Below are 15,147 nucleotides of genomic sequence, written 5' to 3'. Positions count from 1 at the left end.
TGTCCCTCTCTTGAGACACACTGACTGGGGTTATTTACAAACTGAACAGAGATTTGCCCTGTAATAAAGTTGCACCTAAATGTAATGCAGTAGAAGTGTGGGACAAATCAACAGGCAAGGGGAAAGAAACAGGCCAGAGTTCAAATCTCCAAATGAACACAAAAGAGGGCGGGTGGTGGTGCACCTGATTGAGAGCACATGTTACAGTGCACAAGGGCCCGAGTTCAAGATCCCTGTCTCCACCTGCAGGGGGGGGTGCTTCACGAGTGGTGAAGCAGGGCTGCAGGTCTCTCTCTCTTTCTCTCACCCTCCTTCTCTCCCTACCTTTCTCTATCTCATCCCTACCCCTATCTCTATATATCCCCTTTCCATCTCAATTTCTGGCTATCTCTGTCCAATAAATAAATAAAAATAAAGATAAAAATAATAAAATGAACACATACAAAAAGAGTATGTTTTGAGAAACTGTGGGAAAAGCCCTTAAAAAAAATCTAAATGCAGGACCAGGAAAAGGCTCACCCATTAGATTGCCCATTTTATCATGGGTACCTGGATTTGAGCCCCAGTCACCATGTGGAGACATCTGCCTGGGAGAAATTTCAAGAGCAATGGAACTGTACCTGCTATCTCTCCTCTCTTTCTATCTCCCTCTCTACTTTTTTTTACTTGTTAGTGAATGAACAACCTTAAATATAACATTTGTTTATTTATCTATTATTTTACCAGAACACTGTTCAGTGTGTACTGGGTATTGAACTTGAGACCTCAGAACCTCAGGTATTAAAATTGTTTGCACAATAATTATGTTATCCCATGAACCCCCCCTCTAGTTTTTTGTCTGTCTTTCCCTGTCTCTCGCCATCTATTAACAATAATAATGAAGGGAAGAGAGAAAGAAAGGAAGAAGGAAGAAAAAGAGAAAGCAAGAAAGAAAAAAAAAAAGGGAAAAGTAACAGGCAAAATGGTGGTGAATACACACCATTATGCTCAAGGACCTGGGTTCAAGCACCCAGTTCCCACCTGTGAGGGGGAAATCTTTGCACGTAGTGGAGCAGTGCAGCGTCAGATGTCTCTTTTTCTATCTCCTCTCCTCTCTTATCCTATCTCTATCCTATCAAAGTAAAATAGTAAAATAAATTAAAAAAATATTTATAAAAGAAGAAAGAAAGAAAAGAGCCCATCACAAGTGGTGGAATCTTGCAGACCAGAATCCTTAGTGTTAACCCTGGAGGGGAAAAAAAAACAACAAACAAATTCAAGTTCAAACCTTTTGTCTCTGCACTGTGTCTATTCAGATGATGCATGTATATTGTATATGTGTTTGTGTGTATACATCTATGTATAAGTGGGAGAGAGAGATTAACACAGCACATACTAGATTTCAAAAGAATCCTTGAAAGACACAAGAACTTGTTAAAGTATCTTTTTAAGAGTGTCTTGTAAATAAAAAGAAAGCAGAAAATAATAATGAATTATATGTTTCCAAAAAAGTATGCTAAATAATTTCTCCCACCTTTTTTTTTTTCTACATTAGATTATGTTAAATTTCATTCTGTTTTAGATTTTCCTGTCTACATGTTCCTCTTCAAATTCTTGAAAACTCATTTGTATGTTCAAGGACATCTTTGAGGATTGGGGAGATAGTATAATGGTTATGCAAAAGACATCCATGCCTGAGGCACTAAGCGCCCAGGTTCAAATTCCAATACCACCATAATCCAGAGCTGGTTATAAAAAGAGAGAGAGGATAAAAAAAAAAAAAAGAGGGGGGGGCAGTGGCATGCCTAGTTGAGTGCACATATTACCATGCATAAGGATCCAGGCTCAAGCCTTTGGTCCCCATCCACAGGAGGGATGCATCATGAGTGGTGAAATATATCTGCAGGTGTCTATCTTTCTCACTCCTCTCTCAATATCTCTCTGTCCTATCAAATAAAATAGAAAAAAAAAAAGAGGAAAAAATGGCCACTGGTAAGTAGCAGTATATTCGTAGTGCTGATACTGAGCCCTGGAGATAACCCTGGTGGCAATATAAAAGATAGATAGGTAGAACATTTTTGAGGAAAATAGTAATCATACTCTCCCCTTTCTCTATACAGAACTGTCACTATCTAAGGAATAAGTTTTGTGAATATAGGATATTTTGCATAAAAGCAAAGTAATTCACCTGAAAAAGAAAAGTTTGACTAAAAGATGAGAAGGGTGTCCTCATCTTCTCATTCACATTTTATGATACCTGTGATCTTATTTTGCAAATGTAAGACTTGTGCTGTCTCAGAAACTTCAAGGAGAGGGATATAATTAGGTTTCTACTTCTGGTTAGGACCCTCCAAAGCCCTCAAACCAAGGCAAATTCCTGAGGTTACGACAAAAACTACGCTGTTCTAGCACCATGCCTTTCCCTGGTTTGCAACTTGATTCTTCTTCTCACGACTTGCTTCTTTCTCACTCTGACTGTGTTCTGTGGGATCCACACCCTCAGCTTTCCCAACTGCTCCCAGCCTGTGCTCTCCCCCTGGAAGACATTCTTGCCCAGCACTTTCATTGTCCCTGGTACATGTCCACACTACTGTCTCATAGGGTTAGAGGACTCTTCCTCCACCCCATGTTTACACATGCCAACTGGACATTTTCCATCCAATTCTTTCTTTTTTGTTTATTTTATGTTTATATATTTATAATTATTAGTGATTTATTAATGCTTTACAAGATCGTAAGATTACATGGGGCATCGTTCCTCACCACATGCACCACCACTGACTGTCTCCCACCCAGCTCTCCCCCACCCCAGCTCTCCCTTCACCCTGCAAGGATAACCACCACAGTTTTCACAGTCTTTATTTTTTTAAAACTGTTATTAATAGTATGTTACAAGATTGTAAGTTTATAGTGTATAGTTCCATACCACACTCACCACTAAAGTTCTGTGTCTCTACATCTTTCTCAAAGATGGCCACCCTAGTTCTCAGCTGGTCATCTCCATCAGGAACAGCACAATGGACTCCTTTGTGGGCCCCCATAGGACCTTGCCCTTAATGTGAATCAACAACAGTAGAGAATGTTCCATCCTCCGAAGGGAGGATGGACAACATACTCTATCTACCACCTGAAGAAGATGGGTCCTGAAATTGGGGCAGCTTGGTATGTTCCTACTCATGACCACAGAATGTGAGCTCAGACCTACAGGGATGCAGAGATCACATAGGCTCCTAAGCTGAATATGGGCCCCAGATAAAATTGATGGGGTTTACAGTCAGCAATATTTATACACCTCTCCCATATTTGGGAGTTACTCTCTTCCCTGATCCAGCTTTCTGGTCCTTATTCCAGCCATGACATCATTTCCCCAGACAATAACTTGGATCTACCTGCATATCAGATTTCAGGCGCAGAAAAAAAAAAAGAGTATTGTTATGGGCCCTTTGGAATATAACTAAAATAGGCCTACTATCTATCTACAGAATGGAGACACCCCCCAAATCTTTATCTGCACTATTCCAGCCTTTAGGTTCATGATTAGTCAACAACTTGTTTGGCTTTATATGTTAACTCTTCTTTCAGCTACCAGGTTCCAGATGCTACCATGATGCCAACCAGACTTCCCTGGACAGACAACCCCACCAGTGTGTCCTGGAGCTCCAATTCCCCAGAACTGCTGCCCACTAGGGAAAGAGAGAGGCAGGCTGGGAGTATGGATCGACCTGTCAATGCCCATGTTCAGTGGGGAAGCAATTACAGAAGCCAGACCTTTCACCTTCTGTATCCCACAATGACCTTGGGTCCATACTCCCAGAGGGATAAAAAAATAGGAAAACTATCAGGGGATGGGAAGGGATACAGAGTTCTGGTGGTGGGAAATGTGTGGAGTTGTACCCCTCTTATCCTATGGTTTCTTTCAGTGCTTCCTTTTTTATAAATAAAAAAATAATAATAAAAAAGAACTGGGTATGCCATGTCTAGGCTCCAGTTTTCTAAAAGTGTTAGAGACAGTTTAGATCCTTCTCTCCTGCTTCCCCCTTTAACAAGTTCATGTAAAAGGCGAAAGATTTATGCAGTCTGAAGAGAAACCAGAGGATTAACAAGTTCATGTGTTTCAGTTCTTTGTATTGCACATATGAGTGAAACCATCCAGTAGTTACCTTTCAGAGAAATATAGGTTATTTGCAGTTGGTGAAAACTAGAACAACAAGTGTCATTGAACACATATACCAAAAAGCCTCAAGTCACTACATATGATAAGAAGGGCGAGGAAAACAACAGCAAAAACAAATGTATTAAAGATTAAAAAGTATGAGAGAAAATGGCATCATTAGTGGCCAGGTAGTGGCATATCTAGTTAAGCGCATATATTACATGCACAGGACCATGGTTCAAGCTCCTTGTCCCCACCTGCAGCAGGAAAGCATCACAAGTGGTGAAGCAGGGCTACAGGTGTCTCTTTCCTTTTCTCTCTCATCCTCCCCATCCAATTTATTTCTGTCTATATCTAATAAATGAATAAATAAATAAATAAATAAAATAAAATGGCATTATTTAAAAAGACAGAAGACTGTATGCATGTGAATGTGTTATACAGAAAAGTATTATCAACTTACACTAAATACTATATGCCTAAATACACCCAAGAGAGCCTTAAAAAAAACATTCTTAAGGGGAGTCGGGCAGTAGCGCAGTGGGTTAAGTGCACGTGGTGCAAAGTGCAAGGATCAGCGTAGGGATCCTGGTTCGAACCCCTGGCTCCCCACCTTCAGGGGAGTCGCTTCACAGGCAGTGAAGCAGGTCTGCAGGTGTTTATCTTTCTCTTTCCCTTTTTGTCTCCCCCCCCTCCATTTCTCTCTGTCCTATCCAACAACAATGACATCAATAACAACAACAACAATAAGTACAAGAGCAGCAAAAGGGAATAAATAAATAAATGAATATTAAGAAAACATTCTTAGGGTGGTAGGTGGTGGTGCACATATTACCAAGCACAAGAAACTGAGTTCGAGCCCAAACTCCCCATCTGCATGGGAACAGCTTCACGAGTGGTAGAATGGGTCTGCAGATGTCTGTCTTTCTCTCTTCTCTATCTCCTTGTCTTCTCTCAATTTCTCTTTGCCCTATCTAATAAAAGTTAGAAAGAGGGCTAGTGGTGGTAGCACACCTGGTTAAGGGCTTACATTACAGTGTGCAAGGACCCATTACATTACAGGCTTACATTACAGTGTTCAAGTTGCTGGTCCCCACCTGCAGAGGGAAAGCTTCATGAGTGTTGAAGCAGGGCTGCAGGTGTCTTTCTGTCTCTCTTCCTCTTTATCTCTCTTTCCCTTTTCAATTTCTCTCTGTCTCTATTCAATAATAAATAACAATAATAAAAAAGGCTGTCTGGAGTGGTGGATTTGTAGTACGGGCCCCAAGCCCCAGCGATAATCCTGGTGGTAAAAAACCAAACCAAACCAAACCAAACCAAACCAAACCAAACCAAACCAAACCAAACCAAACCAAACCAAACCAACTATTCTTATAGGCTGGGGATATTGGTCAACTTGCCAACGTCCATATTTAGTGAAGAAGCAATTACAGAAGCCAGAACTCCCGCCTTTTGCACCCCAAAAACAATTTTGGTCCATACTCCCAGAGGGGCAAATGATAGGGGAAGTAAACCAGAGAGCTCTGTACCCCCATTATGCTAGAACTTGAAGTGTTTGTCACCAAGAATCTTGTGTTTTTGCCAGCAATGAAAGGGGAGCAAATCTGAAAAACACCAGAGGAAGTCAGGTACTGTCTCTTACCTGAGAGAGAAGAGGAAAGAAGGAAAGACACCAGGTAATAGTAATAGGTGTAAGCATGACTGAGAAAAGAAGTGAAAGCATGACTGTTGAAAATTTTGGGAAAAAATATAGATATAGATAGGTAATTATAGAATCAGCAATCAGCCCATATCAATGACCTTGGGAGAACTACTGTAGTTTACAGTGGAGGGGATGGAGAAACAGAACTCTGGGGGTGGGAACCATATGGAATTATATCCCTATTATCTTGTAATTTTGTAAGTCAATATTAAATCACTAATAAAAATACATCAAAAAATGTCACGCTGCGATGCAGAGGAGAGAGAGAGGAGAGAGAGAGAGAGAGAGAGAGAGAGGAAAGACCTGGAGCAGAGAGGGAACACAATTCTTTATTTGCGCGGGCACCTCAAAGTTGGGTGAGAGCGCAGTGGTTCGGGCCACGTGGAGCTAGCTGAGATGGCAGCCTCCTGCTATGCCACACCCTTCTGTTCATCGAAGTGAAAAGCAGGCAAGAGAGCAGGCAAGAGAGAGAGGGGCAGAAGAAGAATGGATTTATAGGGCAAAAACCGGGAGTGACTTTCTGGGACAGGATTGGTTGGGAAGGGCATTTGGAGAATATCTGCTCTCTCTTCTCCGCTGCACACAACGACAAATATCGTATTAACTCTTGTGGGAACTGGCACTAGCCTGAAGGGACAGCATGGCGGAACAGGCGCTCCGAGAATGTCCCAAATCTCACAGGAACTGGCACTAGTCTGAGGGGACATCTGCACAGCAAAAAGACCCATTCTTGCCGCACTGTTGTTTGCTTGAACAGCATCCATCCATTTCTTTTTCCCCTTTCATATTTTAAAGTTATCTCACATTTCTATAGCTTGTGTTTCTGATTTTACTGGGTGTTGCCTTGTTGAGAGTTAAATGGGTAAGGTGGATAAATATTGCTGACTGTAAACCCCATCAATTTGATCTGATCCGGGGCCCATCTGCTTCATCACTCTTGAAGCTTTCTCCCTGCAGGTGGGGACCAGGGGCTTGAACCCAGATCCTTGTGCACTGTAATGTTTATGCTTAATCAGGTGCGCCACTGCCTGGCCCCCTTATTTGGTACTGTTTTGATTTTTTTCTTTTAATATCTGAATGATAGTCTTGTAGGGTGAAGTATGTGTGGCTAACATTTTTTTTTTTTCCCATTTTGTTGCCCTTGTTATAGCTGTTATTGTTGTCATAGCTATTGTTGTTGGATAGGACAGACAATTGAGAGAAGAGGGGAAAACAGAGGGGGAGAGAACGATAGACACCTGCAGACCTGCTACACCACTTGCGAAGCGAGTGGTAGGTTGGGGGCGGGTCAAACTAGGATCCTTATGCCAGCCTTGTGCTTTGCGCCACGTGCGCTTAACTGGCTGCGCTACTGCCCAGCTCTCAATTGTTGCCTTTTAAAACCTTGAGTATACCATTTGCCTCTTTCCTGGCCTCCATGGTTCCTGCAGAAAACTCTAATTCATGTCTAATGACACTGACTTTATAGGTCATGTTCTTTTTCCCCTCGCAGTTTGTAGCTTTTTCTTTGTCCTTGAAATGTGATAATTTTACAATGATGCCTAAGTCTATTTGGGCTTAGGAATTTGGAAGTTCTCTCTGCTTTCTGAAGACCTACATTCTGACTATATCCCAGATTTGGAAAAATTCCTATTGTTATTTCTCTGAGTATGGTTTCTGCTCCTTTCCTTCTCTCTTCTCCTTCTGAGACCACTTTAATTTTGATATTTGCTTTTTAAACATATTTTGCTTATCTTTATTTATTAGATAGAGACAGCCAGAAATCAAGAGGGGAGAGGGTGGTAGAGAGAGAGAGTGAAAGAGAGACACCCGCAGTCCTGCTTCACCACTCGCAAAGCTTTCCACCCACAGGTGGGGGCTGGGTGCTCGAACCAGGGTCCTACCACATTGTAACATGTGCTCAGCCAACCAGGTGCACCACCATCCAGCCCTGATATTTGTTTTTATAATGGAGTCTTTTTTAAAAAAACATATTTCTATTTATTAATGTATTTATTGGATAGAGACAGAGAGAAATTGAGAGTGGAGGGGGGAATAGAGAAGGAGAGAGATGGAAAGACACCTGTAGCACTGCTACACTATTTGTGAAGATTCCTGCCTGGAGGTGAAGACCAGGGGCTGATGATACGTGCACTCAACCAGATGTACCACCACCTGGCCCTCCCTCCGGAGTCTTCAGTCTCTTAAAGAGCTGCTTCATTCTTCCTAACTTTGAAGTCCCTCTACTTTGAAGTCAAAGAGTGTGGCCAGTTTGCTTTCTATTTTTTTTTAATATTTTATTAATTTATTTTCTCTTTTGTTGTCCTTGTTGTTTTTCGTTGTTGTTGTAGTTATTATTGTTATTGAGGTTGTCATTGTTAGATAGGACAGAGAGAAATGGAGAGAGGAGGGGAAGACAGAGAGGGGCAGAGAAAGATAGACACCTGCAGACCTGCTTCACTGCCTGTGAAGCGACTCCCCTGCAGGTGGGGAGCCGGGGGCTCGAACCGGGATCCTTATGCTGGTCCTTGTGCTTTGCGCCACCTGCGCTTAACCCGCTGCGCTACAGCCCGACTCCCTGCTTCCTATTTCTGATGTTCTCCCTTCTGCATGGGTAAGTCTACTTCCTTGAATTGCTATTGCAGACTGGAATGTGTTCAAATTCTTCTTCACACCCTGTAATTATGTTTTCAAGTTTTCCATTTTCCTATCGAGAGATTCTTTGAAGTTATGGATATTTTTCTTACTCTATTTCTCCATATTGAATTGAAAGCATCGTATTTCTTCAGATTTCCTGACAACGTATTTCCTAAATTCTTTCTCTGATGATTGTTTTTCTGGATCTGCATCATTAAGTTTCTGGTTGTTACTGTGGTGTTGCAAAATCGGTGTTTTCCTAGTTTTATCCATCTGTTGTGGTTTCTGTTTTTAACCAGTAGATGGTGCTGGGTTCTATTTTGTATATGAGTTGTGAAGAGGGAAGGAATCGATGTATTATTATTATTATTATTTAATTTAATTACTAGGCGATTAATATTTTACAGTTGATAGTAAATACAATAGTTTGTATATGCATAATATTTATCAGCTTTCCACATAACAATACAAGGAACTGATGTATTATTATGATTATGGTGTCTGATGTCTCTTAAACAGAGTCATAGCCTGTCTGGTGGGAGGTGGTAGGTAGGAAGATCCCAAACCTCCTTCTCTTCACAGACTGATTCCTGAAAGTGGGAACTCTACTGTGAAATCAGAGTTACTCTTCCTTCAGGATGGTCTGATCCCGTTCACCAGGGTGTCTATGGCAGACACCTTAGAGTTTGGTAGGCTTGCTGGATGCCATAAGGGTGGAGAATTCAGTTTCCTGGTGCTCCTGGTGTTCACACAAGAGCCTGTGTCTTCTATAGCTCTAAACAGCAGCCCTGAACTCCTTTTCTTTTCTTTTTAAAATTTTTTTATATTTATTAATTTTCCCTTTTGTTGCCCTTGTTGTTTTTTATTGTTGTTGTACTTATTATTGTTGTTGTTGATGTTGTTGTTGGATAGGACAGAGAGAAATGGAGAGAGGAGGGAAGACAGAGAGAGGGAGAGAAAGATAGACATCTGCAGACCTGCTTCATTGCCTGTGGAGGGACTTCCCTGAAGGTAGGGAACCGGGGCTTCAACCAGGAACCTTACACCTGTCCTTGTGCTTTGCGCCAAGTATGTTTAACCCGCTGCGCTACTGCTGGACTCCCTGAACTCCTTTTCTTAAGCCTTGGTGACTGAGTGATCCCCAGCAGGCCCTTTAAGTCTGTCGCATAGAAGCAAATACAAATATGGTGTCTGCCTGCAAAGCAATGCTGCATTTCTGCTTGAGTTTCTCCTTCTCCTGCTCTTGCTGTCTGTATGCAATCACCAACCTTCAGATAGTGATGCTCCTTCTTTAGCAGAAATACAGAGAAATTTCTCTGATGAAATTCTTTGATTTATTTTGTTGTAATATTCATTTTCTGGAGAAGAGCCAACATTCTCTGGCTGGGTCATCATAGCTCCACCCCACAAGTCCCTGCTCCAATTCTTTCTTTTGCTTAAAATAGCACATATTGAAACTCACATTGAATTCTAATGTCATTGTTCCTGACACACTCCTTTTTAAGATTTATTTCTTGGGAGCTGGGCAGTAGTGCACAGGGTGAAGTGCACATGGTGCGAAGCACAAGGACCTGCTTAAGGATCCTAGTTCTAGCTCCTGGCTCCCCACTTGCAGGGTGGAGAAGCAGGTCTACAGGTGTCTTTCTCTCCCCCTCTCTGTCTTCCCTTCCGGTCTCAATTTCTCTCTGTTCTATCCAACAACAACAACAGCAACAACAACAACAAACGACAATAATAACTACAACAACGATAAACAACAAGGGCAACAAAAAGGAAAAAAATAACCTCCCGGATCAGTGGATTCATAGTGCAGGCACTGAACCACAGGTAAATAAATAAATCTTTAAGAAATATATGTATTTTTTTTTTTGCCTCCAGGGTTATTGCTGTGGTTCGGCTTATGGTGGTGAGTGGGACTGAACATGGGACTATGGAGCCTCAAGCATGAGAGTCTGTTTGCATAACCATTATGCTATCTACCCCCACCCCAAGATTTATTTATTTATTTATGTCTATGATAGAAAGAACCAGAGTAACACTCTGGCACATGCAATGTGGGGGAACAACCTGGGGCCTCATATATATACATATATATATATATATATATATATAATTTTTAAATATTTATTTATTCCCTTTTGTTGCCCTTGTTTTTTATTATTGTAGTTATTATTGATGTTGTTGTTGGCTATGACAGAGAGTAATGGAGAGAGGAGGGGAAGACAGAGAGGGGGAGAGAAAGACACCTGCAGACCTGCTTCACCGCTTGTGAAGTGACTCCCCTACAGGTGGGGAGCCAGGGGCTTGAACTGGGATCCTTACGCCAGTCCCTGCGCTTTGCGCCACCTGTGCTTAAACTGCTGTGCTACCACCCGACTCCTGGGGCCTCATATTTTTGAGTCCAATGCTTCATCCACTGAAAGAACCCCTGTGCCACCAGATTAATTTCTTTCTTTTTTTTTTTGGGGGGGGAGAGAGATTGAGATTGGCAGTCGATAGAGTGTTGGACTCTCAAAAGCATGAGGTACTGAGTTCTATTCCTGTCATCACATGTGCCAGAGTAATGCTCTTGTTCTCTCTTTTCCATAAATAAATCAATATTTTTATTTATTTATGATTTTATTTATTTTCCCTTTTGTTGCCCTTGTTGTCTTTTTATTGTTGTAGTAGTTATTATTGTTGTTTTTATTGATGTTGTTGTTGTTGGATAAGACAGAAATAGAGAGAGGAGGGGAAGACAGAGGGGGGAGAGAAAGACAGACACCTGCAGACCTGCTTCACCGCCTGTGAAGCGACTCCCCTGCAAATGGGGAGCCGGGGGCTCAAACCAGGATCCTTATGTCAGTCCTTGCGCTTTGCCACCTGTGCTTAACCTGCTGTGCTACCGCCCGACCCTCAAATAAATGAATCTTTAAAACAAGAGAGGAGTGGCAGGGGACTGAGTCCGGAGACTCACAATCTAAACCCTGCATTCCACCTGCTGAGACATCTCCCTGACCTCCTAACAAATTCTTTTAAAAAAAATTATTTTATTTTTATTTTTTAAATTTTTTCCCTTTCGTTGCCCTTATCATCGTCCTTGTTGTTATTATTGTTGTTGTTGTTGCTGTTGTTGTTGTTGGATGGGACAGAGAGAAAATGAGCAAGGAGGAGAAGTCAGAGAGGGGGAGAGAAAGATAGACACCTGCAGACCCGCTTCACCGCCTGTGAAGTGACTCCCGTGCAGGTGGGGAGCCGGGGGCTTGAACCAGGATTCTGATGACAGTCCTTGCGCTTTGTATCATATACACTTAACCTGTTGCACCACCGCCTGGCTCCCCTAGCATATTCTTTAGCCTTCAGGACTTGGGTTTTCTCAGTGGCCTCTCTCCTTCATCACTTGGGTCCACAGTCCAGTCCCCTCCCACAACCTACTCCTGCTGCCACATTGCCTACTTGGTTTCACTGTCAACCTCTGTGATTGGTGAACCATTTGCTCAGGTTCACTCATCATCCACTTCTCTCTCAGAAATTGTCCTTATTCCTTCTGTGTAGAGGCCACAGGGGTGCTGAGGACATAGTATCAGGCATGATGGACACATACCATGGGACTTGTCACCAGTAGTCCTCCTATTAGGAAGGCCTTTCCAGATGGCAACAACTGAGTTGACACATCCCATGCCTCAGGAGCACTTTGTAGTTTGTGGAATGACTAAGGATCATTCTACCTCATGGAGAAAATAATTATGTCCTTTGCCAGCAAGACTTTGCTTGGCACCTATTACTTTGACTAAACGAGGAAATGAATGTTTGTCTTTAATGACCAAGACTATATTATGAGTAAAGACTTTAACTGAAGCAGACAGTCTGCTTTTTGCTCTGACATTTGGGACCTGAAAAGTATGCACATTTTTTTTTCAGTGTTTTTTTTTTTGTTGTTGTTGTCCCTGGGGCACTCACCACTCCAGACTGGCTTAATTTTTTTTTATTATCTTTACTTATTTATTGGATAGAGACAGTCAGAAATTGGGAGGGAAAGGGGAGGTAAAGAGGAACAGAGACACTTTACTATTTATTTATTTATTTATTTATTTTTAAATATTTATTTATTCCCTTTTGTTGCCTTGTTTTATTGTTGTAGCTATTGTTGTTGTTGATGTTGTCATTGTTGGATAGGATAGAGAAATGGAGAGAGGAGGGGAAGACAGAGAGGGGGAGAGAAAGATAGACACCTGCAGACCTGCTTCACCACCTGTGAAGTGACTCCCCTGCAGGTGGGGAGCCAGGGCTTGAACCTGGATCCTTATACCAGTCCTTGCGCTTTGTGCCACATGCACTTAAACTGCTGTATTTATTATTTTTTAAAAATTTATTTATAAAAAGGAAACACTGACAAAAACCATAGGTTAAGAGCGGTACAACTCCACACAGTTCCCACCACCAGAACTCTGTATCCCATCCCCTCCCCTAATAGCTTTCCTATTCTTTACCCCTCTGGGAGTATGAACCCAGGATCATTATTAGGTACAAAAGGTGGAAGGTCTGGCTTCTGTAATTGCTTCCCCATTGAACATGGGCGGTGACAGGTCAATCCATACTCCCAGCCTGCAGAGAGACAGTTTTAGCCTTGCTTTATCACTCTCAAAGCTTTCCCCCTGCAGGTGGGGGCTGAGGGCTCAAACCTGGGTTCTTGTGTATTGTAACATATGTGCTTAACTAGGTGCACCACCATGTGGCTCTAGACTGACTTTAAAAAAAAATTTTTTTAGTATTTATTTCCTTTTTGTTGCCCTTGTTTCCATTGTTGTTGTAGTTATTACTATTGTTGATGTCGTCGTTTTTCGATAGGACAGAGAGAAATAGAGAGAGGAGGGGAAGACAGAGAAGGGGAGAGAAAGACAGACACCTGCAGACCTGCTTCACCGCCTGTGAAGCTACTCCCTTGCAGGTGGGGAGCTGGGGCTCAAACCAGGATCCATATGCAGGTCCTTGCGCTTTGCGCCACGTGTGCTTAACCCAATGCGTTACCGCCCCCTTCCCCCAGACTGACTTTTTAAGGTTGAAAGACAGAGACAGAAAGACAGAGAAAAAGATCACAGAACCAAAGCTTCCTTCCATGCGGTATGATCTGGGCTTGAACCTGGGTCATCTGTATGTCAAAGCAAATGTGCTATCCAAGTGAAGTATTTTGATGTGCCTACACATATTTTTCAAGGCTGTAACCAAGATAAGAATAGTTTGTAGTACAGCTAGTGCTAGGAATAAAAAACAAGGGAGAGAATGACACTTTCTTTTTAAAAAGATTTTATTTATTTATGAGATAGATAGGAGGAGAGACAGAGAGAGAGAGAGAGAGAAAGAACCAGACATCACTCTGGTACATGTGCTGCTGGGAATCAAACTCAAGACCTTATGTTTGAGAGTCCAGTGCTTTATCCACTGCACCACCTCTGGGACCACAAGGGAGAACGACACTTAATAAATTAGCTAATTTTTTTTTGTGACTTGTGTCTAGTGAACTCTTTTTCTACTTTTTTAAAAGTTTTTAAAAAATATTTATTTATTCCCTATTTGTTGCCCTTGTTTTTTATTGTTATTATTGTTGTTGCTATTGATGATGTCGTTGTTGGATAGGACAGAGAGAAATGGAGAGAGGAGAGGAAGACAGAGAGGGGGGAGAGAAAGACAGACACCTGCAGACCTGCTTCACTGCTTGTGAAGCGACTCCCCTGCAGGTGGGGAACTGGGGGCTCAAACAGAGATAGTTGTACCAACCCTTGCGCTTTGCGCCATGTGTGCTTAACCTGCTGTGCTACCACCCGACTCCCTCTTTTGCTGCTTTTTTATTAGTAATTTAATATTGACTTACAAAATGGTAATATAATAGTGGTATAATTCCATACGGTTTCCACCACCAGAATTCTGGGTCCTCACCCCCTCCATTGGAAACTGCTGTCATTCTCCCAAGGTCTCCAATAAGGGCTGATTCTATGACTATTTATTTTTCTCTGTATATATATATATTTACACATTTCCCCCCCCCAATGGTCCTGCCTTCACTTACTTTCTAAGTCACCCCTACACTTATATAAAAAGCCTTTTTTTTACCTTGACTTATTGCATTTGATTTCCTTAAGACTGAATACTTTGTTAACGAGAACTATAATTTTTAAAATTACTTATTTTAATAGAGTACAGATCTTTTAAATATTTATTTTATTTTTCCTTTTGTTGCCCTTATTTTATTATTGTAGTTATTATTGCTGTTGTTACTGATGTCGTTGTTGGATAGGACAGAGAGAAATGGAGAGAGGAGGGGAAGAGAGAGAGGGGGAGAGAAAGATAGACACCTGCAGACCTGCTTCACCACCTGTGAAGCTACTCCCCTGCATGTGGGGAGCTGGAGGCTCGAACTGGGATCCTTACACTGGTCCTCGTGTTTTGTGCCATGTGCGCTTAACCCACTGCGCTACCACCTGACCCCCACTAACGAGAACTATAAAACAACGAACAGCAATAAAAACCCAGACACTTCAGTGCAAAAAGGGAGAGAATGAAGAAAATGATTAAAAAAAAATATGTGTGTGTGGGGCACTTGGGAAGATGAAATAGTTCACTTGGATAGTGCACTGCTTTGCCATGCGCATGACTCAGGTTTGAGACCAGCTCCCACTGCATTGAGGGAAGTGTTACTGCTGTTTTTTCTTTAACTGTCTAT

General features: G+C 41.9%; 2 long non-coding RNA genes across 2 annotated transcripts in view; both read left to right on the top strand.

The window, feature by feature from the left end:
• Positions 1-15,147, top strand: part of LOC132540493 (uncharacterized) — a 1,042,170-nt gene that overhangs the window by 297,968 nt on the left and 729,055 nt on the right. The window lies entirely within an intron of this gene.
• Positions 9,956-15,147, top strand: part of LOC132540492 (uncharacterized) — a 313,599-nt gene continuing 308,407 nt past the window's right edge. Inside the window, exon 1 of the long non-coding RNA XR_009551699.1 lies at positions 9,956-10,277. This is a non-coding gene — a long non-coding RNA (uncharacterized LOC132540492). The remainder of the gene's footprint in view (positions 10,278-15,147) is intronic.

Source organism: Erinaceus europaeus, chromosome 1, assembly GCF_950295315.1.
Source record: "Erinaceus europaeus chromosome 1, mEriEur2.1, whole genome shotgun sequence".
Classification (NCBI taxonomy): Eukaryota; Metazoa; Chordata; class Mammalia; order Eulipotyphla; family Erinaceidae; genus Erinaceus; species Erinaceus europaeus.
Note: the sequence above shows the minus strand (reverse complement) of the source record. Positions and strands in the feature narration are given on the sequence as shown.